Here is a 23,974-nt window from a genome sequence, read left to right as displayed (position 1 = left end):
TGGCAATGGAGCCATGGAAAGAGCCCATGCCAAACAAACTACTTGACCATTGCCTTTCAAGTCTGTGACAGATCGGAGCCGCATTTCCTTGATAGAAATTTGCTAAATCTCTCTTTTACGTGGCTCGTTGGTCTAGGGGTATGATTCTCGCTTAGGATGTCCCGGATTTAGTCCCAGACGAGCCTTAAGGGTAAATTCTGGTTAATACCAAATCCTTCATTTAAAATCCACATTAGAACTAAGTTCACCCAGGTGGTGGAAACTAGGCAATATAACCATTAACCTTTTCAGATTTAATCCGAAAACTGAAGACTTGGCCCTCAGCAGTCGATTTGCATTTCAACCTATCTGGCCTTGGAATGCCCTGGGTTCCCCTAACAAGATTGGGAGGAAGCAAAAGAAGAGTGAAGCATCTGGGTGACAATGCAGAGCATGCTTCCACTGCAACCAACAGAAAGAACTGGGAAACATATAAAGAACAAACGCCATTTTAAATGGCTCGTTGGTCTAGGGGTATGATTCTCGCTTCGGGTGCGAGAGGTCCCGGGTTCAAATCCCGGACGAGCCCTAAGGTCAACGTCTTGTAAATGCCAAATCCCTAATTTAATGTCCACCTTACAGTTAAGGTGGTGGAAACAAGGCATATTTGTTCATGCAAAAAGTAGAAGAATGGGTAATAGGCAATGAAGCCATTTACCTTCTTTGATTTTATCCAAAAAATGAAGACTTTGCTCTTGGCAGTCGATTTGCGTTTCAACCTATCTGACTTCTGAAGGCCCTGAGATCCCCTAACAAGTTTAGCAGGAAGCAAAAGTGTAGTATAGGATTTTGGCCCCTTTGCAGAACCTGCTTCAACTGCAATCAACAGAAAAATATGAGGAACAAACAAGCAGGACATGCCTCTCGTGGCTCGCTTGTCTAGGGGTATGATTATTACTTAGGGTGCGAGACGTCCCAGATGAGACCACTTTGCTTAGAAGAGGATGCATGGATTGAATGATGTGGCTTATTTATCAAGTGGGATGCAAAAGAGAGTGTCATCGGTGTGGCAAGTTCATCACGATTTTACTATCACAGAATCGAGTCTGAGTTTTTGTATAATGTTTTGTGTCAAATGTTTCCTGCTGTCCAATGTTATCGGAAAGCTAAATCTGTCAGTGAAGCCATGGAAAGAGCCCGTGCAAAACAAACAACTTGGCCGTTGACTTTCATGTCATTGACAGATCGGAGCAGCATTTCCTTGATGTAAAATTGTTAAAACATTGTTGTACGTGGCTTATTGGACTAGGGGTATGATTCTCGCTTAGGATGTCCCGGATTTAGTCCCAGACGAGCCTTAAGGGTAAATTCTGGTTAATACCAAATCCTTCATTTAAAATCCACATTAGAACTAAGTTCACCCAGGTGGTGGAAACTAGGCAATATAACCATTAACCTTTTCAGATTTAATCCGAAAACTGAAGACTTGGCCCTCAGAGGGTCGATTTGCATTTCAACTAATCTGGCCTTGGAATGCCCTGGGTTCCCCTAACAAGATTGGGAGGAAGCAAAAGTGGGATGAAGCATGTGGGTGACAATGCAGAGCCTGCTTCCACTGCAACCAACAGAAAGAACTGTGAAACATATAAAGAACAAACGAGCAGGATATGGCACTCGTGCATTCGGTGCCATGGAAAGAGCCCATGACAAACAAACTACTTGACCATTGCTTTTCAAGTCAATGTCAAGTCAGTCTTCAAGTGACAGATCGGAGCCGCATTTCCTTGAAAGAAATTTGCTAGAACGCTGTTTCACGGGGCTCGTTGGTCTAGGGGTATGATTCTCCCTAGAAAGCTTATATGAGTTGATTAAGTCACAGTTACACACAAAGCTTTTTCATTACGATTCTGCTGTCACTTTTGACTGAAATATTCAAATTTGAATTTTGGTTAAATGTTTTGCGTCAAAGTATTGTGTCGTCCAATGTAATCTAAAAGCTGAATCTGGCAGTGGAGCCATGGAAAGAGCCCATGGCAAACGCTCTACTTGACCATTGCCTTTCAAGTCAGTGACAGATCGGAGACACATTTCCTTGATAGAAAATTGCTAAAACTCTATTTTACATGGCTCGTTGGTCTAGGGGTATGATTCTTGCTAGAAAGCTTATATGAGTTGATTAAGTCACAGTTACACACTAAGCTTTTTCATTACGATTCTGCTGTCACTTTTGACTGAAATATTCAAGTTCGAATTTTGGTAAAGTGTTTTGCGTCAAAGTATGGTGTCGTCCAATGTAATCTGAAAGCTGAATCTGGCAGTGGAGCCATGGAAATAGCCCATGCCAAACAAACTACTTTACCATAGCCTTTCAAGTCAGTGACAGATCGGAGCCACATTTCCTTGATAGAAAATTGCTAAAACTCTATTTCACGGGGCTCGTTAGTCTAGGGGTATGATTCTCCCTAGAAAGCTTATATGAGTTGATTAAGTCACAGTTACACACTAAGCTTTTTCATTACGATTCTGCTGTCACTTTTGACTGAAATATTCAAATTCGAATTTTGGTTAAATGTTTTGCGTCAAAGTATGGTGTCGTCCAATGTAATCTGAAAGCTGAATCTGGCAGTGGAGCCATGGAAATAGCCCATGCCAAACAAACTACTTGACCATTGCCTTTCAAGTCAGTGACAGATCGGAGCCGCATTTCCTTGATAGAAATTTGCTAAATCTCTGTTTTACGTGGCTCGTTGGTCTAGGGGTATGATTCTTGCTTCGGGTGCGAGAGGTCCCGGGTTCAAATCCCGGACGAGCCCTAAAGGCAAGGTCTTGTAAATGCCAAATCCCTAATTTAATGTCCACCTTACAGTTAAGGTGGTGGAAACAAGGCATATTTGTTCATGCAAAAAGTAGAAGAATGGGTAATAGGCAATGAAGCCATTTACCTTCTTTGATTTTATCCAAAAAATGAAGACTTTGCTCTTGGCAGTCGATTTGCGTTTCAACCTATCTGACTTCTGAAGGCCCTGAGATCCCCTAACAAGTTTAGCAGGAAGCAAAAGTGTAGTATAGGATTTTGGCCCCTTTGCAGAACCTGCTTCAACTGCAATCAACAGAAAAATATGAGGAACAAACAAGCAGGACATGCCTCTCGTGGCTCGCTTGTCTAGGGGTATGATTATTACTTAGGGTGCGAGACGTCCCAGATGAGACCACTTTGCTTAGAAGAGGATGCATGGATTGAATGATGTGGCTTATTTATCAAGTGGGATGCAAAAGAGAGTGTCATCGGTGTGGCAAGTTCATCACGATTTTACTATCACAGAATCGAGTCTGAGTTTTTGTATAATGTTTTGTGTCAAATGTTTCCTGTTGTCCAATGTTATCGGAAAGCTAAATCTGTCAGTGAAGCCATGGAAAGAGCCCGTGCAAAACAAACAACTTGGCCGTTGACTTTCATGTCATTGACAGATCGGAGCAGCATTTCCTTGATGTAAAATTGTTAAAACATTGTTGTACGTGGCTTATTGGACTAGGGGTATGATTCTCGCTTAGGATGTCCCGGATTTAGTCCCAGACGAGCCTTAAGGGTAAATTCTGGTTAATACCAAATCCTTCATTTAAAATCCACATTAGAACTAAGTTCACCCAGGTGGTGGAAACTAGGCAATATAACCATTAACCTTTTCAGATTTAATCCGAAAACTGAAGACTTGGCCCTCAGAGGGTCGATTTGCATTTCAACTAATCTGGCCTTGGAATGCCCTGGGTTCCCCTAACAAGATTGGGAGGAAGCAAAAGTGGGATGAAGCATGTGGGTGACAATGCAGAGCCTGCTTCCACTGCAACCAACAGAAAGAACTGTGAAACATATAAAGAACAAACGAGCAGGATATGGCACTCGTGCATTCGGTGCCATGGAAAGAGCCCATGACAAACAAACTACTTGACCATTGCTTTTCAAGTCAATGTCAAGTCAGTCTTCAAGTGACAGATCGGAGCCGCATTTCCTTGAAAGAAATTTGCTAGAACGCTGTTTCACGGGGCTCGTTGGTCTAGGGGTATGATTCTCCCTAGAAAGCTTATATGAGTTGATTAAGTCACAGTTACACACAAAGCTTTTTCATTACGATTCTGCTGTCACTTTTGACTGAAATATTCAAATTTGAATTTTGGTTAAATGTTTTGCGTCAAAGTATTGTGTCGTCCAATGTAATCTAAAAGCTGAATCTGGCAGTGGAGCCATGGAAAGAGCCCATGGCAAACGCTCTACTTGACCATTGCCTTTCAAGTCAGTGACAGATCGGAGACACATTTCCTTGATAGAAAATTGCTAAAACTCTATTTTACATGGCTCGTTGGTCTAGGGGTATGATTCTTGCTAGAAAGCTTATATGAGTTGATCAAGTCACAGTTACACACTAAGCTTTTTCATTACGATTCTGCTGTCGCTTTTGACTGAAATATTCAAGTTTGGAATTTTGGTTAAATGTTTTGCGTCAAAGTATGGTGTCGTCCAATGTAATCTGAAAGCTGAATCTGGCATTGGAGCCATGGAAATAGCCCATGCCAAACAAACTACTTTACCATAGCCTTTCAAGTCAGTGACAGATCGGAGCCACATTTCCTTGATAGAAAATTGCTAAAACTCTATTTCACGGGGCTCGTTAGTCTAGGGGTATGATTCTCCCTAGAAAGCTTATATGAGTTGATTAAGTCACAGTTACACACTAAGCTTTTTCATTACGATTCTGCTGTCACTTTTGACTGAAATATTCAAATTCGAATTTTCGTTAAATGTTTTGCGTCAAAGTATGGTGTCGTCCAATGTAATCTGAAAGCTGAATCTGGCAGTGGAGCCATGGAAATAGCCCATGCCAAACAAACTACTTGACCATTGCCTTTCAAGTCAGTGACAGATCGGAGCCACATTTCCTTGATAGAAAATTGCTAAAACTCCATTTTAAGTGGCTCGTTGGTCTAGGGGTATGATTCTCGCTTCGGGTGCGAGAGGTCCCGGGTTCAAATCCCGGACGAGCCCTAAGGGCAACGTCTTGTAAATGCCAAATCCCTAATTTAATGTCCACCTTACAGTTAAGGTGGTGGAAACAAGGCATATTTGTTCATGCAAAAAGTAGAAGAATGGGTAATAGGCAATGAAGCCATTTACCTTCTTTGATTTTATCCAAAAAATGAAGACTTTGCTCTTGGCAGTCGATTTGCGTTTCAACCTATCTGACTTCTGAAGGCCCTGAGATCCCCTAACAAGTTTAGCAGGAAGCAAAAGTGTAGTATAGGATTTTGGCCCCTTTGCAGAACCTGCTTCAACTGCAATCAACAGAAAAATATGAGGAACAAACAAGCAAGACATGCCTCTCGTGGCTCGCTTGTCTAGGGGTATGATTATTACTTAGGGTGCGAGACGTCCCAGATGAGACCACTTTGCTTAGAAGAGGATGCATGGATTGAATGATGTGGCTTATTTATCAAGTGGGATGCAAAAGAGAGTGTCATCGGTGTGGCAAGTTCATCACGATTTTACTATCACAGAATCGAGTCTGAGTTTTTGTATAATGTTTTGTGTCAAATGTTTCCTGTTGTCCAATGTTATCGGAAAGCTAAATCTGTCAGTGAAGCCATGGAAAGAGCCCGTGCAAAACAAACAACTTGGCCGTTGACTTTCATGTCATTGACAGATCGGAGCAGCATTTCCTTGATGTAAAATTGTTAAAACGCTGTTTGTACGTGGCTCGTTGGACTAGGGGTATGATTCTCGCTTAGGATGTCCCGGATTTAGTCCCAGACGAGCCTTAAGGGTAAATTCTGGTTAATACCAAATCCTTCATTTAAAATCCACATTAGAACTAAGTTCACCCAGGTGGTGGAAACTAGGCAATATAACCATTAACCTTTTCAGATTTAATCCGAAAACTGAAGACTTGGCCCTCAGCAGTCGATTTGCATTTCAACTATCTGGCCTTGGAATGCCCTGGGTTCCCCTAACAAGATTGGGAGGAAGCAAAAGTGGGATGAAGCATGTGGGTGACAATGCAGAGCCTGCTTCCACTGCAACCAACAGAAAGAACTGGGAAACATATAAAGAACAAACGAGCAGGATATGGCACTCGTGCATTCGGTGCCATGGAAAGAGCCCATGACAAACAAACTACTTGACCATTGCTTTTCAAGTCAATGTCAAGTCAGTCTTCAAGTGACAGATCGGAGCCGCATTTCCTTGAAAGTAATTTGCTAGAACGCTGTTTGACGGGGCTCGTTGGTCTAGGGGTATGATTCTCCCTAGAAAGCTTATATGAGTTGATTAAGTCACAATTACACACAAAGCTTTTTCATTACGATTCTGCTGTCACTTTTGACTGAAATATTCAAGTTCGAATTTTGGTAAAGTGTTTTGTGTCAAAGTATTGTGTCGTCCAATGTAATCTAAAAGCTGAATCTGGCAGTGGAGCCATGGAAAGAGCCCATGCCAAACGCTCTACTTGACCATTGCCTTTCAAGTCAGTGACAGATCGGAGCCACATTTCCTTGATAGAAAATTGCTAAAACTCTATTTTACATGGCTCGTTGGTCTAGGGGTATGATTCTTGCTAGAAAGCTTATATGAGTTGATCAAGTCACAGTTACACACTAAGCTTTTTCATTACGATTCTGCTGTCGCTTTTGACTGAAATATTCAAATTTGGAATTTTGGTTAAATGTTTTGCGTCAAAGTATGGTGTCGTCCAATGTAATCTGAAAGCTGAATCTGGCATTGGAGCCATGGAAATAGCCCATGCCAAACAAACTACTTTACCATAGCCTTTCAAGTCAGTGACAGATCGGAGCCACATTTCCTTGATAGAAAATTGCTAAAACTCTATTTCACGGGGCTCGTTAGTCTAGGGGTATGATTCTCCCTAGAAAGCTTATATGAGTTGATTAAGTCACAGTTACACACTAAGCTTTTTCATTACGATTCTGCTGTCACTTTTGACTGAAATATTCAAATTCGAATTTTCGTTAAATGTTTTGCGTCAAAGTATGGTGTCGTCCAATGTAATCTGAAAGCTGAATCTGGCAGTGGAGCCATGGAAATAGCCCATGCCAAACAAACTACTTGACCATTGCCTTTCAAGTCTGTGACAGATCGGAGCCGCATTTCCTTGATAGAAATTTGCTAAATCTCTCTTTTACGTGGCTCGTTGGTCTAGGGGTATGATTCTCGCTTCGGGTGCGAGAGGTCCCGGGTTCAAATCCCGGACGAGCCCTAAGGGCAACGTCTTGTAAATGCCAAATCCCTAATTTAATGTCCACCTTACAGTTAAGGTGGTGGAAACAAGGCATATTTGTTCATGCAAAAAGTAGAAGAATGGGTAATAGGCAATGAAGCCATTTACCTTCTTTGATTTTATCCAAAAAATGAAGACTTTGCTCTTGGCAGTCGATTTGCGTTTCAACCTATCTGACTTCTGAATGCCCTGAGATCCCCTAACAAGTTTAGCAGGAAGCAAAAGTGTAGTATAGGATTTTGGCCCCTTTGCAGAACCTGCTTCAACTGCAATCAACAGAAAAATATGAGGAACAAACAAGCAAGACATGCCTCTCGTGGCTCGCTTGTCTAGGGGTATGATTATTACTTAGGGTGCGAGACGTCCCAGATGAGACCACTTTGCTTAGAAGAGGATGCATGGATTGAATGATGTGGCTTATTTATCAAGTGGGATGCAAAAGAGAGTGTCATCGGTGTGACAAGTTCATCACGATTTTACTATCACAGAATCGAGTCTGAGTTTTTGTATAATGTTTTGTGTCAAATGTTTCCTGCTGTCCAATGTTATCGGAAAGCTAAATCTGTCAGTGAAGCCATGGAAAGAGCCCGTGCAAAACAAACAACTTGGCCGTTGACTTTCATGTCATTGACAGATCGGAGCAGCATTTCCTTGATGTAAAATTGTTAAAACATTGTTGTACGTGGCTTATTGGACTAGGGGTATGATTCTCGCTTAGGATGTCCCGGATTTAGTCCCAGACGAGCCTTAAGGGTAAATTCTGGTTAATACCAAATCCTTCATTTAAAATCCACATTAGAACTAAGTTCACCCAGGTGGTGGAAACTAGGCAATATAACCATTAACCTTTTCAGATTTAATCCGAAAACTGAAGACTTGGCCCTCAGAGGGTCGATTTGCATTTCAACTAATCTGGCCTTGGAATGCCCTGGGTTCCCCTAACAAGATTGGGAGGAAGCAAAAGTGGAATGAAGCATGTGGGTGACAATGCAGAGCCTGCTTCCACTGCAACCAACAGAAAGAACTGTGAAACATATAAAGAACAAACGAGCAGGATATGGCACTCGTGCATTCGGTGCCATGGAAAGAGCCCATGACAAACAAACTACTTGACCATTGCTTTTCAAGTCAATGTCAAGTCAGTCTTCAAGTGACAGATCGGAGCCGCATTTCCTTGAAAGAAATTTGCTAGAACGCTGTTTCACGGGGCTCGTTGGTCTAGGGGTATGATTCTCCCTAGAAAGCTTATATGAGTTGATTAAGTCACAGTTACACACAAAGCTTTTTCATTACGATTCTGCTGTCACTTTTGACTGAAATATTCAAATTTGAATTTTGGTTAAATGTTTTGCGTCAAAGTATTGTGTCGTCCAATGTAATCTAAAAGCTGAATCTGGCAGTGGAGCCATGGAAAGAGCCCATGGCAAACGCTCTACTTGACCATTGCCTTTCAAGTCAGTGACAGATCGGAGCCACATTTTTCAAAATCCCGGACGAGCCCTAAAATCTGGTAAATACCAAATTCCTCATTTAAAGTTGGCATTAGAAACAAGTCGGCGCGTGGTGGAATTTAAGTGTGTTTAATCACGCACAAAGTAAAAGAATTGGCAATGAAACACATAATCTCTTTCTAATTTAATTCAAAAACTGAAGACTTTGGTCTCAGCAGTCGATTTGCATTTGAACCTATCTGGCATTGGAAGGCCCTGGGATCTCCTAACCCTTCTTGTAAGTAAGATGAAATGCCAGGTAAGTAACGTGCAGCTGAGAATGGTGTAGGGAAATGGTCATTGTGCTGGAATCCATTATTTTTACATCTTTTCTACTTCTCACTTTGCTTAGAAGAGGATGCATGGATTGAATGATGTGGCTTATTTATCAAGTGGGATGCAAAAGAGAGTGTCATCGGTGTGGCAAGTTCATCACGATTTTACTATCACAGAATCAAGTCTGAGTTTTGGTACAACGTTTTGTGTCAAATGTTTCCTGTTGTCCAATGTTATCCATCCATCCATCTTCTTCCGCTTATCCGGTAACGGGTCGTGGGGGTAGCAGCTCCAGCAGGGGACCCCAAACTTCCCTTTCCTGAGCCACATTAACCAGCTCCGACTGGGGGATCCCGAGGCGTTCCCAGGCCAGGTTGGAGATATAATCTCTCCACCTAGTCCTGGGTCTTCCCCGAGGCCTCCTCCCAGCTGGACGTGCCTGGAACATCTCCCTAGGGAGGCGCCCAGGGGGCATCCTTACCAGATGCCCGAACCACCTCAACTGGCTCCTTTCGACGCGAAGGAGCAGCGGCTCACGGATGACTGAGCTTCTCACCCTATCTCTAAGGGAGACGCCAGCCACCCTCCTGAGGAAACCCATTTCGGCCGCTTGTACCCTGGATCTCGTTCTTTCGGTCATGACCCAGCCTTCATGAACATAGGTGAGGGTAGGAACGAAAACTGACCGGTAGATTGAGAGCTTTGCCTTCTGGCTCAGCTCTCTTTTCGTCACAACGGTGCGATACATTGAGTGTAATACCGCACCCGCTGCGCCGATTCTCCGACCAATCTCCCGCTCCATTGTCCCCTCACTCGCGAACAATACCCCAAGGTACTTGAACTCCTTCACTTGGGGTAAAGACTCATTCCCTACCTGGAGAAGGCACCCCATCGGTTTCCTGCTGAGAACCATGGCCTCAGATTTAAAGGTGCTGATCCTCATCCCAGCCGCTTCACACTCGGCTGCTAACCGATCCAGTGAGTGCTGAAGGTCACAGGCCGACGATGCCATCAGGACCACATCATCCGCAAAAAGCAGCGATGAGATCCCCAGCTCATCAAACTGCAACCCCTCTCCACCCCGACTACGCCTCGATATCCTGTCCATAAATACTACAAACAGGATTGGTGACAAAGCGCAGCCCTGGCGGAGGCCAACTCTCACCTGAAACGAGTCCGACTTACTGCCGAGAACCCGGACACAGCTCTCGCTTTGGTCGTACAGAGATTGGATGGCCCTGAGAAGGGACCCCCTCACCCCATACTCCCGCAGCACCTCCCACAGTATCTCCCGGGGGACCCGGTCATACGCCTTCTCCAGATCCACAAAGCACATGTAGACCGGTTGGGCATACTCCCAGGCTCCCTCCAGGATCCTTGCGAGAGTAAAGATCTGGTCCGTTGTTCCACGACCAGGACGGAATCCGCATTGTTCCTCTTCAACCTGAGGTTCGACTATCGACCGAACCCTCCTTTCCAGCACCTTGGAGTAGACTTTACCGGGGAGGCTGAGAAGTGTGATACCCCTGTAATTGGCACACACCCTCTGGTCCCCCTTTTTGAAAAGGGGAACCACCACCCCGGTCTGCCACTCCTTAGGCACCGTCCCCGACTTCCACGCAATGTTGAAGAGGCGTGTCAACCAAGACAACCCCTCCACACCCAGAGCTTTAAGCATTTCTGGACGGATCTCATCAATCCCTGGGGCTTTGCCACTGTGGAGTTATTTAACTACCTCAGCAACTTCCACCAGGGAAATTGACGACAATCCCCCATCATCCTCCAGCTCTGCCTCTACCATAGAGGGCGTATTAGTCGGATTTAGGAGTTCCTCAAAGTGCTCCTTCCACCGCCCTATTACCTCCTCAGTTGAGGTCAACAGCGTCCCATCCTTACTGTACACAGCTTGGATGGTTCCCCGCTTTCCCCTCCTGAGGTGGCGAACGGTTTTCCAGAAGCACCTTGGTGCCGACCGAAAGTCCTTCTCCATGTCTTCTCCGAACTTCTCCCACACCCGCTGCTTTGCCTCTTTCACGGCAGAGGCTGCAGCCCTTCGGGCCCTTCGGTACCTTGCAACTGCCTCCGGAGTCCTCTGGGATAACATATCCCGGAAAGACTCCTTCTTCAGTCGGACGGCTTCCCTGACCACCGGTGTCCACCACGGTGTTCGTGGGTTACCGCCCCTTGAGGCACCTAAGACCCTAAGACCACAGCTCCCCGCCGCATTGTCCACTCGGGTTCAATGCCCCCAGCCTCCACAGGGATGCACGAAAAGCTCCGCCGGAGGTGTGAGTTGAAAGTCTGTCGGACAGGGGCCTCCTCCAGACGTTCCCAATTTACCCGCACTACCCGTTTGGGCTTACCAGGTCTGTCCAGAGTCTTCCCCCACCCTCTGACCCAACTCACCACCAGATGGTGATCAGTTGACAGCTCTGCCCCTCTCTTCACCCGAGTGTCCAAAACATACGGCCTCAGATCAGATGAAACGATTATAAAATCGATCATTGACCTTTGGCCTAGGGTGCTCTGGTACCAAGTAAACTTATGAGCATCCCTATGTTCGAACATGGTGTTCGTTATAGACAATCCATGACTAGCACAGAAGTCCAACAACAAACAACCACTCTGGTTTAGATCAGGGAGGCTGTTCCTCCCAATCACGCCTCTCCATGTGTCTCCATCATTTCCCACGTGCGCGTTGAAGTCCCCCAGCAGAACTATGGAGTCCCCTACTGGAGCCCCATACAGGACTCCATTCAAGGTCTCCAAGAAGGCCGAATACTCCGAGCTCTTGTTTGGTGCATACGCACAAACAACAGTCAGAGTTTTCCCCCCCCACAACCCGCAGGCGTAGGGAGGCGACCCTCTCGTCCACCGGGGTAAACTCCAACGTAGCGGCGCTCAGCCGGGGGCTTGTGAGTATCCCCACACCCGCCCGGCGCCTCACACCCTGGGCAACTCTGGAGAAGAAAAGAGTCCAACCCCTATCCAGGAGTATGGTTCCAGAACCGAGACTGTGCGTAGAGGTAAGCCCCACCAGATCCAACTGGTAGCGCTCCACCTCCCGCACAAGTTCCGGCTCCTTCCCCCACAGAGAGGTGACGTTCCACGTCCCCAGAGCCAGCGTCTGCCGCCCGGGTCTGGTCCGTCGAGGCCCCTGACCTTCACTGCCACCCATGTGGCAGCGCACCCGACCCCTGCGGTTCCTCCCACAGGTGGTGGGCCCATGGGTTGGAGAGATAGGTGCCACGTAGCTATTTCGGGCTGTGCCCAGCCGGGCTCCGTGGCAAACCCGGCCACCAGGCGCTCGCTGACCGGCCCTCCATCTGGGCCTGGCTCCAGACGGGGGCCCCGGGCTTCCTCCGGGCAGGGTCACTCCATCTCTACCTCGTTTTTTCATAGGGTTTTTGAACCATTCTTTGTCTGGCCCCTCCCCTGAGACCACTTTGCCTTGGGAGAACCTACCAGGAGCACAAAGCTCCAGACAACACAGCCCTCAGGTTCATAGGGACACACAAACCTCTCCACCACGATAAGGTGATGGTTCCAGGAGAGGTGTCCAATGTTATCGGAAAGCTAAATCTGGCAGTGAAGCCATGGAAAGAGCCCGTGCAAAACAAACAACTTGGCCGTTGCCTTTCATGTCATTGACAGACCGGAGCAGCATTTCCTTGATGGAAAATTGTTAAAACTCTATTTTACGTGGCTCGTTGGTCTAGGGGTATGATTCTTGCTAGAAAGCTTATATGAGTTGATCAAGTCACAGTTACACACTAAGCTTTTTCATTACGATTCTGCTGTCACTTTTGACTGGAATATTCAAATTCGAATTTTGGTTAAATGTTTTGCGTCAAAGTATGGTGTCGTCCAATGTAATCTGAAAGCTGAATCTGGCAGTGGAGCCATGGAAAGAGCCCATGCCAAACAATGTAATCAGAAAGCTGAATCTGGCAATGGAGCCATGGAAAGAGCCGATGAAAAACAAACTACTTGACCATTGCTTTTCAAGTCAATGTCAAGTCAGCCTTCAAGTGACAGATCGGAGCCGCATTTCCTTAAAAGAAATTTGCTAGAACGCTGTTTCACGGGGCTCGTTAGTCTAGGGGTATGATTCTCCCTAGAAAGCTTATATGAGTTGATTAAGTCACAGTTACACACTAAGCTTTTTCATTACGATTCTGCTGTCACTTTTGACTGAAATATTCAAGTTCGAATTTTGGTAAAGTGTTTTGCGTCAAAGTATGGTGTCGTCCAATGTAATCTGAAAGCTGAATCTGGCAGTGGAGCCATGGAAATATCCCATGCCAAACAAACTACTTGACCATTGCCTTTCAAGTCAGTGACAGATCGGAGGCACATTTCCTTGATAGAAAATTGCTAAAACTCTATTTTACGTGGCTCGTTGGTCTAGGGGTATGATTCTCGCTTAGGATGTCCCGGATTTAGTCCCAGACGAGCCTTAAGGGTAAATTCTGGTTAATACCAAATCCTTCATTTAAAATCCACATTAGAACTAAGTTCACCCAGGTGGTGGAAACTAGGCAATATAACCATTAACCTTTTCAGATTTAATCCGAAAACTGAAGACTTGGCCCTCAGCAGTCGATTTGCATTTCAACCTATCTGGCCTTGGAATGCCCTGGGTTCCCCTAACAAGATTGGGAGGAAGCAAAAGTAGAGTGAAGCATCTGGGTGACAATGCAGAGCACGCTTCCACTGCAACCAACAGAAAGAACTGGGAAACATATAAAGAACAAACGAGCAGGATATGGCACTCGTGCATTTGGTGCCATGGAAAGAGCCCATGACAAACAAACTACTTAACCATTGCTTTTCAAGTCAATGTCAAGTCAGTCTTCAAGTGACAGATCGGAGCCACATTTCCTTGAAAGTAATTTGCTAGAACGCTGTTTGACGGGGCTCGTTGGTCTAGGGGTATGATTCTCCCTAGAAAGCTTATATGAGTTGATTAAGTCACAGTTACACACAAAGCTTTTTCATTACGATTCTGCTGTCACTTTTGACTGAAATATTCAAATTTGAATTTTGGTTAAATGTTTTGCGTCAAAGTATTGTGTCGTCCAATGTAATCTAAAAGCTGAATCTGGCAGTGGAGCCATGGAAAGAGCCCATGGCAAACGCTCTACTTGACCATTGCCTTTCAAGTCAGTGACAGATCGGAGCCACATTTTTCAAAATCCCGGACGAGCCCTAAAATCTGGTAAATACCAAATTCCTCATTTAAAGTTGGCATTAGAAACAAGTCGGCGCGTGGTGGAATTTAAGTGTGTTTAATCACGCACAAAGTAAAAGAATTGGCAATGAAACACATAATCTCTTTCTAATTTAATTCAAAAACTGAAGACTTTGGTCTCAGCAGTCGATTTGCATTTGAACCTATCTGGCATTGGAAGGCCCTGGGATCTCCTAACCCTTCTTGTAAGTAAGATGAAATGCCAGGTAAGTAACGTGCAGCTGAGAATGGTGTAGGGAAATGGTCATTGTGCTGGAATCCATTATTTTTACATCTTTTCTACTTCTCACTTTGCTTAGAAGAGGATGCATGGATTGAATGATGTGGCTTATTTATCAAGTGGGATGCAAAAGAGAGTGTCATCGGTGTGGCAAGTTCATCACGATTTTACTATCACAGAATCAAGTCTGAGTTTTGGTACAACGTTTTGTGTCAAATGTTTCCTGTTGTCCAATGTTATCCATCCATCCATCTTCTTCCGCTTATCCGGTAACGGGTCGTGGGGGTAGCAGCTCCAGCAGGGGACCCCAAACTTCCCTTTCCTGAGCCACATTAACCAGCTCCGACTGGGGGATCCCAAGGCGTTCCCAGGCCAGGTTGGAGATATAATCTCTCCACCTAGTCCTGGGTCTTCCCCGAGGCCTCCTCCCAGCTGGACGTGCCTGGAACATCTCCCTAGGGAGGCGCCCAGGGGGCATCCTTACCAGATGCCCGAACCACCTCAACTGGCTCCTTTCGACGCGAAGGAGCAGCGGCTCACGGATGACTGAGCTTCTCACCCTATCTCTAAGGGAGACGCCAGCCACCCTCCTGAGGAAACCCATTTCGGCCGCTTGTACCCTGGATCTCGTTCTTTCGGTCATGACCCAGCCTTCATGAACATAGGTGAGGGTAGGAACGAAAACTGACCGGTAGATTGAGAGCTTTGCCTTCTGGCTCAGCTCTCTTTTCGTCACAACGGTGCGATACATTGAGTGTAATACCGCACCCGCTGCGCCGATTCTCCGACCAATCTCCCGCTCCATTGTCCCCTCACTCGCGAACAATACCCCAAGGTACTTGAACTCCTTCACTTGGGGTAAAGACTCATTCCCTACCTGGAGAAGGCACCCCATCGGTTTCCTGCTGAGAACCATGGCCTCAGATTTAAAGGTGCTGATCCTCATCCCAGCCGCTTCACACTCGGCTGCTAACCGATCCAGTGAGTGCTGAAGGTCACAGGCCGACGATGCCATCAGGACCACATCATCCGCAAAAAGCAGCGATGAGATCCCCAGCTCATCAAACTGCAACCCCTCTCCACCCCGACTACGCCTCGATATCCTGTCCATAAATACTACAAACAGGATTGGTGACAAAGCGCAGCCCTGGCGGAGGCCAACTCTCACCTGAAACGAGTCCGACTTACTGCCGAGAACCCGGACACAGCTCTCGCTTTGGTCGTACAGAGATTGGATGGCCCTGAGAAGGGACCCCCTCACCCCATACTCCCGCAGCACCTCCCACAGTATCTCCCGGGGGACCCGGTCATACGCCTTCTCCAGATCCACAAAGCACATGTAGACCGGTTGGGCATACTCCCAGGCTCCCTCCAGGATCCTTGCGAGAGTAAAGATCTGGTCCGTTGTTCCACGACCAGGACGGAATCCGCATTGTTCCTCTTCAACCTGAGGTTCGACTATCGACCGAACCCTCCTTTCCAGCACCTTGGAGTAGACTTTACCGGGGAGGCTGAGAAGTGTGATACCCCTGTAATTGGCACACACCCTCTGGTCCCCCTTTTTGAAAAGGGGAACCACCACCCCGGTCTGCCACTCCTTAGGCACCGTCCCCGACTTCCACGCAATGTTGAAGAGGCGTGTCAACCAAGACAACCCCTCCACACCCAGAGCTTTAAGCATTTCTGGACGGATCTCATCAATCCCTGGGGCTTTGCCACTGTGGAGTTATTTAACTACCTCAGCAACTTCCACCAGGGAAATTGACGACAATCCCCCATCATCCTCCAGCTCTGCCTCTACCATAGAGGGCGTATTAGTCGGATTTAGGAGTTCCTCAAAGTGCTCCTTCCACCGCCCTATTACCTCCTCAGTTGAGGTCAACAGCGTCCCATCCTTACTGTACACAGCTTGGATGGTTCCCCGCTTTCCCCTCCTGAGGTGGCGAACGGTTTTCCAGAAGCACCTTGGTGCCGACCGAAAGTCCTTCTCCATGTCTTCTCCGAACTTCTCCCACACCCGCTGCTTTGCCTCTTTCACGGCAGAGGCTGCAGCCCTTCGGGCCCTTCGGTACCTTGCAACTGCCTCCGGAGTCCTCTGGGATAACATATCCCGGAAAGACTCCTTCTTCAGTCGGACGGCTTCCCTGACCACCGGTGTCCACCACGGTGTTCGTGGGTTACCGCCCCTTGAGGCACCTAAGACCCTAAGACCACAGCTCCCCGCCGCATTGTCCACTCGGGTTCAATGCCCCCAGCCTCCACAGGGATGCACGAAAAGCTCCGCCGGAGGTGTGAGTTGAAAGTCTGTCGGACAGGGGCCTCCTCCAGACGTTCCCAATTTACCCGCACTACCCGTTTGGGCTTACCAGGTCTGTCCAGAGTCTTCCCCCACCCTCTGACCCAACTCACCACCAGATGGTGATCAGTTGACAGCTCTGCCCCTCTCTTCACCCGAGTGTCCAAAACATACGGCCTCAGATCAGATGAAACGATTATAAAATCGATCATTGACCTTTGGCCTAGGGTGCTCTGGTACCAAGTAAACTTATGAGCATCCCTATGTTCGAACATGGTGTTCGTTATAGACAATCCATGACTAGCACAGAAGTCCAACAACAAACAACCACTCTGGTTTAGATCAGGGAGGCTGTTCCTCCCAATCACGCCTCTCCATGTGTCTCCATCATTTCCCACGTGCGCGTTGAAGTCCCCCAGCAGAACTATGGAGTCCCCTACTGGAGCCCCATACAGGACTCCATTCAAGGTCTCCAAGAAGGCCGAATACTCCGAGCTCTTGTTTGGTGCATACGCACAAACAACAGTCAGAGTTTTCCCCCCCACAACCCGCAGGCGTAGGGAGGCGACCCTCTCGTCCACCGGGGTAAACTCCAACGTAGCGGCGCTCAGCCGGGGGCTTGTGAGTATCCCCACACCCGCCCGGCGCCTCACACCCTGGGCAACTCTGGAGAAGAAAAGAGTCCAACCCCTATCCAGGAGTATGGTTCCAGAACCGAGACTGTGCGTAGAGGTAAGCCCCACCAGATCCAACTGGTAGCGCTCCACCTCCCGCACAAGTTCCGGCTCCTTCCCCCACAGAGAGGTGACGTTCCACGTCCCCAGAGCCAGCGTCTGCCGCCCGGGTCTGGTCCGTCGAGGCCCCTGACCTTCACTGCCACCCATGTGGCAGCGCACCCGACCCCTGCGGTTCCTCCCACAGGTGGTGGGCCCATGGGTTGGAGAGATAGGTGCCACGTAGCTATTTCGGGCTGTGCCCAGCCGGGCTCCGTGGCAAACCCGGCCACCAGGCGCTCGCTGACCGGCCCTCCATCTGGGCCTGGCTCCAGACGGGGGCCCCGGGCTTCCTCCGGGCAGGGTCACTCCATCTCTACCTCGTTTTTTCATAGGGTTTTTGAACCATTCTTTGTCTGGCCCCTCCCCTGAGACCACTTTGCCTTGGGAGAACCTACCAGGAGCACAAAGCTCCAGACAACACAGCCCTCAGGTTCATAGGGACACACAAACCTCTCCACCACGATAAGGTGATGGTTCCAGGAGAGGTGTCCAATGTTATCGGAAAGCTAAATCTGGCNGGCAGTGGAGCCATGGAAATAGCCCATGCCAAACAAACTACTTGACCATAGCCTTTCAAGTCAGTGACAGATCGGAGCCACATTTCCTTGATAGAAAATTGCTAAAACACTATTTTACGTGGCTCGTTGGTCTAGGGGTATGATTCTTGCTAGAAAGCTTATATGAGTTGATTAAGTCACAGTTACACACTAAGCTTTTTCATTACGATTCTGCTGTCACTTTTGACTGAAATATTCAAATTCGAATTTTGGTTAAATGTTTTGCGTCAAAGTATGGTGTCGTCCAATGTAATCAGAAAGCTGAATCTGGCAGTGGAGCCATGGAAAGAGCCCATGCCAAACAATGTAATCAGAAAGCTGAATCTGGCAGTGGAGACATGGAAAGAGCCCATGCAACCAAACTACTTGACCATTGCCTTTCAAGTCAGTGACAGATCGGAGCCAGGTTCATTACGATTCTGCTGTCACTTTTGACTGAAATATTCAAATTCGAATTTTGGTTAAATGTTTTGCGTCAAAGTATGGTGTCGTCCAATGTAATCTGAAGGCTGAATCTGGCAGTGGAGCCATGGAAAGAGCCCATGCCAAACAAACTACTTGACCATTGCCTTTCAAGTCAGTGACAGACCGGAGCAGCATTTCCTTGATGGAAAATTGTTAAAACATTGTTTTACGTGGCTTGTTGGACTAGGGGTATGATTCTCGCTTAGGATGTCCTGGATTTAGTCCCAGACGAGCCTTAAGGGTAAATTCTGTTTAACACCAAATCCTTAATTTAAAATCCACATTAGAACTAAGTTCACCCAGGTGGTGGAAACTAGGCAATATAACTATTAACCTCTTCAGATTTAATCCGAAAACTGAAGACTTGGCCCTCAGCAGTCGATTTGCATTTCAACCTATCTGGCCTTGGAATGCCCTGGGTTCCCCTAACAAGATTGGGAGGAAGCAAAAGTGGAGTGAAGCATCTGGGTGACAATGCAGAGCCTGCTTCCACTGCAACCAACAGAAAGAACTGGGAAACATATAAGGAACAAACGAGCAGGATATGGCACTCGTGGATTTGGTGCCATGGAAAGAGCCCATGACAACCAAATTACTTGACCATTGCCTTTCAAGCCAGTGACAGATCGGAGCCACATTTCCTTGATAGAAAATTGCTAAAACACTATTTTATGTGGCTCGTTGGTCTAGGGGTATGATTCTCGGTTAGGGGGAGAGAGGTCCCGGGTTCAAATCCAGGACGAGCCCCAATGGTGAAATCTGTTTAATTTAAAATTGGCATTAGAATCAAGTCCGCCCACATGGTGGTAACAAGGCATATTTGTTCATGCAAAAAGTAGAAGAACGGCACATTTCCTTGATGGAAAATTGTTAAAACATTGTTTTACGTGGCTTGTTGGACTAGGGGTATGATTCTCGCTTAGGATGTCCTGGATTTAGTCCCAGACGAGCCTTAAGGTTAAATTCAGTTTAAACGCACCAGTGTCCCCTGTGGTGTCACCACCAGAGCCGGGCTGGCTCTGGTGGTCTTAAACTTAAACCCGACAATATTTACCAATTTAAACACTTCTCCACGCTCCGACGTTTGTTGGACCACATGACCACAGTTGAAAAGGTGACATTTGTGAGAAGACCGCCTCCTACACTGCAACAAATCTGCAGGAGGGCGATCAAGAATGATCGTGAGACAATCCAGGTCCTTCCACGACATCTTGAAGACTTCATGGCGGTCGGTCGATAAGCCCGAAAATAATGTCCGTGAACATGAAACCCTGAACATGTCTATTTCACGCCCCAATTGTGTGCATCGGTATTGCTTTATTATACACGGTGTAAGTACCATTCATTTCTGTTGTCTATATTCACATTGCAATGTACTGAGCTTGCACACTTCACCCATTAAAGACTGTGAATGCACATTTGTTTATTTCTATTGTTTTAATTTATGTGTACTCAGCTTGCACATTTCACCCATAGTAGAAGTCAAGAAGAGTTTATTGTACATGGCGAGGTGAGTTGATCCGTAGAGTTTGGTTAGGGACACAGAGCCGGTGACTTCACCTATGTTTTCCGAAGGGCTCTCGATCAAGACTTTGATGTACACACATAGCCGTTTACACACCATGGGAAAGAGAATGACTGAAGTTCACAAGGACGTCGAAAGCACCTTATGCTTTATCCAAGGCCCAGAGGCTTTCTAACATCATGAAGGCCAAATACATACATTGACGAGAGCCCGAGCACAGGCTGAGAGCCCGAGCACAGGCTGTGGATCCGAGCGCAGGCTGACTGTCCGAGCACAGGCTGTCTGTATCACATGCAAGAATTGTGCAACACCAGCAATAACAAGGGTAGTAATTCTAGTGTCCCATGTACGCATAAGGGTTAGGGAGCACACTACTCAATGTTTGTCAGACCGGAGAATACCACACCAAGTAGTCATGGCAGCTAAGAGAGACACGACTGGGGTCATGGAGTGCACCGTATTGCCTCACAGAGAGGCAAATACAGCTGTGGTAGAGAAGATCAAGGTGCCTTGCAACAGGAAAGCATTGTTCCTAGCGGTTGGGACCGACATATTGGATGAGAAGACATATCACGAATTGTCCTTTGGTGCGTTGTCTCCGAATGACAGAGCAACCTTTCAATTTCTGCTGTATCTGACATATTGCTGCAAAGGGGAGTTCCTACAAGTAACTCTAGAGAATACAGATTTTGGCAGCATGTCACCTCCCATTAGAGAGGACTTTGCTCATGGGCACCTATTCTGTTTTGTATTAGACATGAGCGAAGAGAGCTTGTGTGACAAACAATCCAATCTGGGCAGAGTGGACATGGACGATGACATGGGCGAGCATGTATCCAGTACCCAGCTATACAGTCTCATGAACACGATTAACATGGACGTGTTCAGAGGAGAGGAGGAGCCCGAAGATAACACGGGCTCGCAAGCAGCCTCAGCTGACGAAACCCTCGAGGAAGCATTCAAGGCGTTCATGCGTCTACAGTTGGTTAGGAAAAAGGCATCTTCGCTAAACAACGCTATGTTATCCATGAGAGACGACAAGGGCGAGTTGGGCTCCATGTTCGAGTGGATCGATATCTGCAGTGACACACTGAACGCCAACAAGGTGGACAAGAAGAAAGTCAAGGACCTACAGGGTTCCATGTACACACCAGCGTGTAGCCGACAGGCTGTCGTCCTGCCAGAGCCTATTACCGCCCTGAATCTCAAATCTCTGGAGAACTCGATAGGTAGGATCACAGACTGCATGAGCAAAGGGGAGGGCAAGGCGTTGTTCCTGTCGGTCATGTCTAAACTCACGGGCATGCAATGGTTGAAACAGAAAGTTGTGCAAACGGGCTATAACAAGAACATGCCAGAGGACAGGAAATTCATGAAACGACTGAGATGTTTCACGAGTGAACTCGACGGTTCCTCGAGACGCGGCGAGGTCGACATTGAAGGACTGTTGGTATTCAGGTACTCTCTGGAGAAACTCATCGAGCGGGAGAACCCGGATCTGTTTGTCAAATCTCTGATTCACAGGCACGTTCCCGTCTCACAGACACGCATTGACACTGTGTTATGTGAAATAAAGAGCAAACGCAGAACGAAAGCTCTGGCCTCTTTGCTGAACCACATAGACAACGCGCACATAACCCACGAGAAGAACATCAAGGCCACAGACAGGGAGTCCAACGTGATCCCCAATACATTCAAAAACCTCCTGGACACCAGTGTGTTGGAGAGTGATGTGGTGACCAGAGATATGAGCAGCGGTAGGGTGACCACGGTAAAGTACGAGGTTACACACAACTGCGGCTTCGTGTGGAACACCAACACAATGGGGTTTGTGAGTGAGGCCTGGGCCGATCGGAGCTTGATCATGGAATCCGAGTTTCCCGAGCAAGTGACCCGTACACGTAGCACCAAGCAAATACAGGACACAGTGGAGAAATGCAAAATGGACCGAATAGCTGCAGTGTGCCTCTACAGGCAGAATCTGATCCAGTCCGCTACGATGATCGCCATGTCCGACATTGTACAGTTTGGAGAGAGGTTCGACGTGGCCAGAGAAGCCTGCATGGCCGCCCTACGCACGAGCCACATCGTGTGCATGCGGTCCGTCAGTCGCAGGGTTTCGTCGTGTATCAACCATTTAGTGTTTGCCGAGGCTATGAAGTTGGCGTGTCACTTTGTGTTTGACATATGGATACCTCCGTGGACTGAGATCCCGAAAGTCAAGGCTACATGAAACATATGAACGAGAACAGGCTCAAAGCGCTGAACAAGTTGTCCTTCGGACAGGTCTGCCTTGAGACCAATGCAGTCTACAAGCTGTGCGCTATCGCTTGTCTTCCTGACATTTGTCCCCGTGCGCTCGACACCCAGGGTCGCTTTGCCTGCAAGGTGCTAGGCTACATCTTAACCCAGATCCACAAGCAGCACCTGAAGACTAGTGTGAAGGATGGACACCTGTGCATTTCAGGTATAGATTCGATGTTTTTCTCAGAGACCGAGATCAAGGGCGGCAATGAGGTTGCACACGAGATGCTCCTGCTGTGCTCGACATGCGAGGTCCCAGCTCGTCAGGGTGCGAACCCCGAGGTGAAGAACTACAAGCTGTGCACCTACAAATTTGCAGTGAACCAGACCGCTCAGCAAAGCAGGAGGGGTCACTCGACTCCCAAGAAAATAGGTTCTGTCACAGTCCCACTCGAAGCAGTGTACGACTTGCTGGCCCTTTACGCGCCGAGTTCACACTCGGGCTTTTGGGATCAGTTGTCATCGGCCATGGTTGAAGCTTATGAAAACAAAGAATACGGTGAAGTCAACGCTTTTGGGCTGTGTTCGAACGACAACGGGGACGAACAACCGCCTACGCCAAGATTGGCATTCACGGTGTGCGCTCTGATACTGGAGGCGAGTGCAGACATAAAACCCCTGAACGAACTTACGTTTGTGAAGTGTCACTTGTCAGGGGAAAAGTTCCAGTGCGCCGCACCCGTATCATACGGGAGAGTTATCATGAAGGAGATGTCTCGGGATGCACCTGAGGAAGCTTACGACGAAATGCATGTGAGAGAGTCTACACTAGGTCCGAGAGGCACCTTCCATGGGCCCAGACTTAGCGTGTACTCAACCGACTACTCAGGTGTACCAGTGAAAAACGTCAGCTCGTTTTGCACTACACGGACCGTTTATCACCAGGACAAGATACTTTTGAGAGTCAACTGTGATAATCGCGGCCACTTATCCGAACTGGAAGAGGATTGGGAGTGGAAGGACGCGTGTGAGGTGCTTAACAGCGATCACTGTGTTGACGTGTTCTCTGTGGAAATGCTTAAACGGGACTATGCTGCAACCATGATGGTGGTAAAGGGAGAGGTGACGAATGCGAAGCCTCAAGAGTCTCCGAGGCTCGGTGCAATGATAAGGGCGCTGCGTGAGACGAACGGGTGCACAGCGCTCGCAATGAGAATGACTAGGTCTGCGGTGCATGACTCGCAAGAGCCTAGGCGTCGAAGGCAAGCTCAGGAAGGCTCACCTACTGCAAGTAGTCGGGGTCGTAAAAGGACTAATTCAAGAGACTCTGTGGACACTCTGAGAGGGGACAGGAGTAAATGCGCAAGGCGAGCTCAGGAAGTGTCACCTACTACAAGTAGCCAGGCTCGTAAAAGGACTAATTCAAGAGACTCTGTGGACACTCTGAGAGTGGAAAGGCGGGAACGTGCAAGGCGAGCTCAGGAAGTCTCACCTACTGCAAGTAGCCAGGCTCGTAAAAGGACTAATTCAAGAGGCTCTGTGGACACTCTTGAGAGTGGACAGGCGTGAACGGCAGCGTGGTAACCAGTTATCATTGTATCTCGTGACA

At 47.5% G+C, this 23,974-nt stretch overlaps 4 non-coding genes across 4 annotated transcripts; all 4 read left to right on the top strand.

Moving 5' to 3' along the window:
• Nucleotides 1-496: 496 nt before the first annotated feature.
• Nucleotides 497-568, top strand: trnap-cgg. The gene has a single exon. It is a non-coding gene; the product is annotated as a tRNA-Pro (tRNA).
• Nucleotides 569-2,720: 2,152 nt separating this feature from the next.
• trnap-cgg lies at nucleotides 2,721-2,792 on the top strand. Its single transcript has one exon. It is a non-coding gene; the product is annotated as a tRNA-Pro (tRNA).
• Nucleotides 2,793-4,945: 2,153 nt separating this feature from the next.
• Nucleotides 4,946-5,017, top strand: trnap-cgg. Its single transcript has one exon. It is a non-coding gene; the product is annotated as a tRNA-Pro (tRNA).
• A 2,152-nt stretch (nucleotides 5,018-7,169) lies between these two features.
• Nucleotides 7,170-7,241, top strand: trnap-cgg. The gene has a single exon. It is a non-coding gene; the product is annotated as a tRNA-Pro (tRNA).
• Nucleotides 7,242-23,974: the final 16,733 nt, after the last annotated feature.

Source organism: Sander lucioperca, chromosome 8 (genome assembly GCF_008315115.2).
Source record: "Sander lucioperca isolate FBNREF2018 chromosome 8, SLUC_FBN_1.2, whole genome shotgun sequence".
Taxonomy (NCBI): Eukaryota; Metazoa; Chordata; class Actinopteri; order Perciformes; family Percidae; genus Sander; species Sander lucioperca.
The sequence above is the reverse complement of the archived record's forward strand: the minus strand, read 5'-3'. Positions and strand labels throughout refer to the sequence as shown.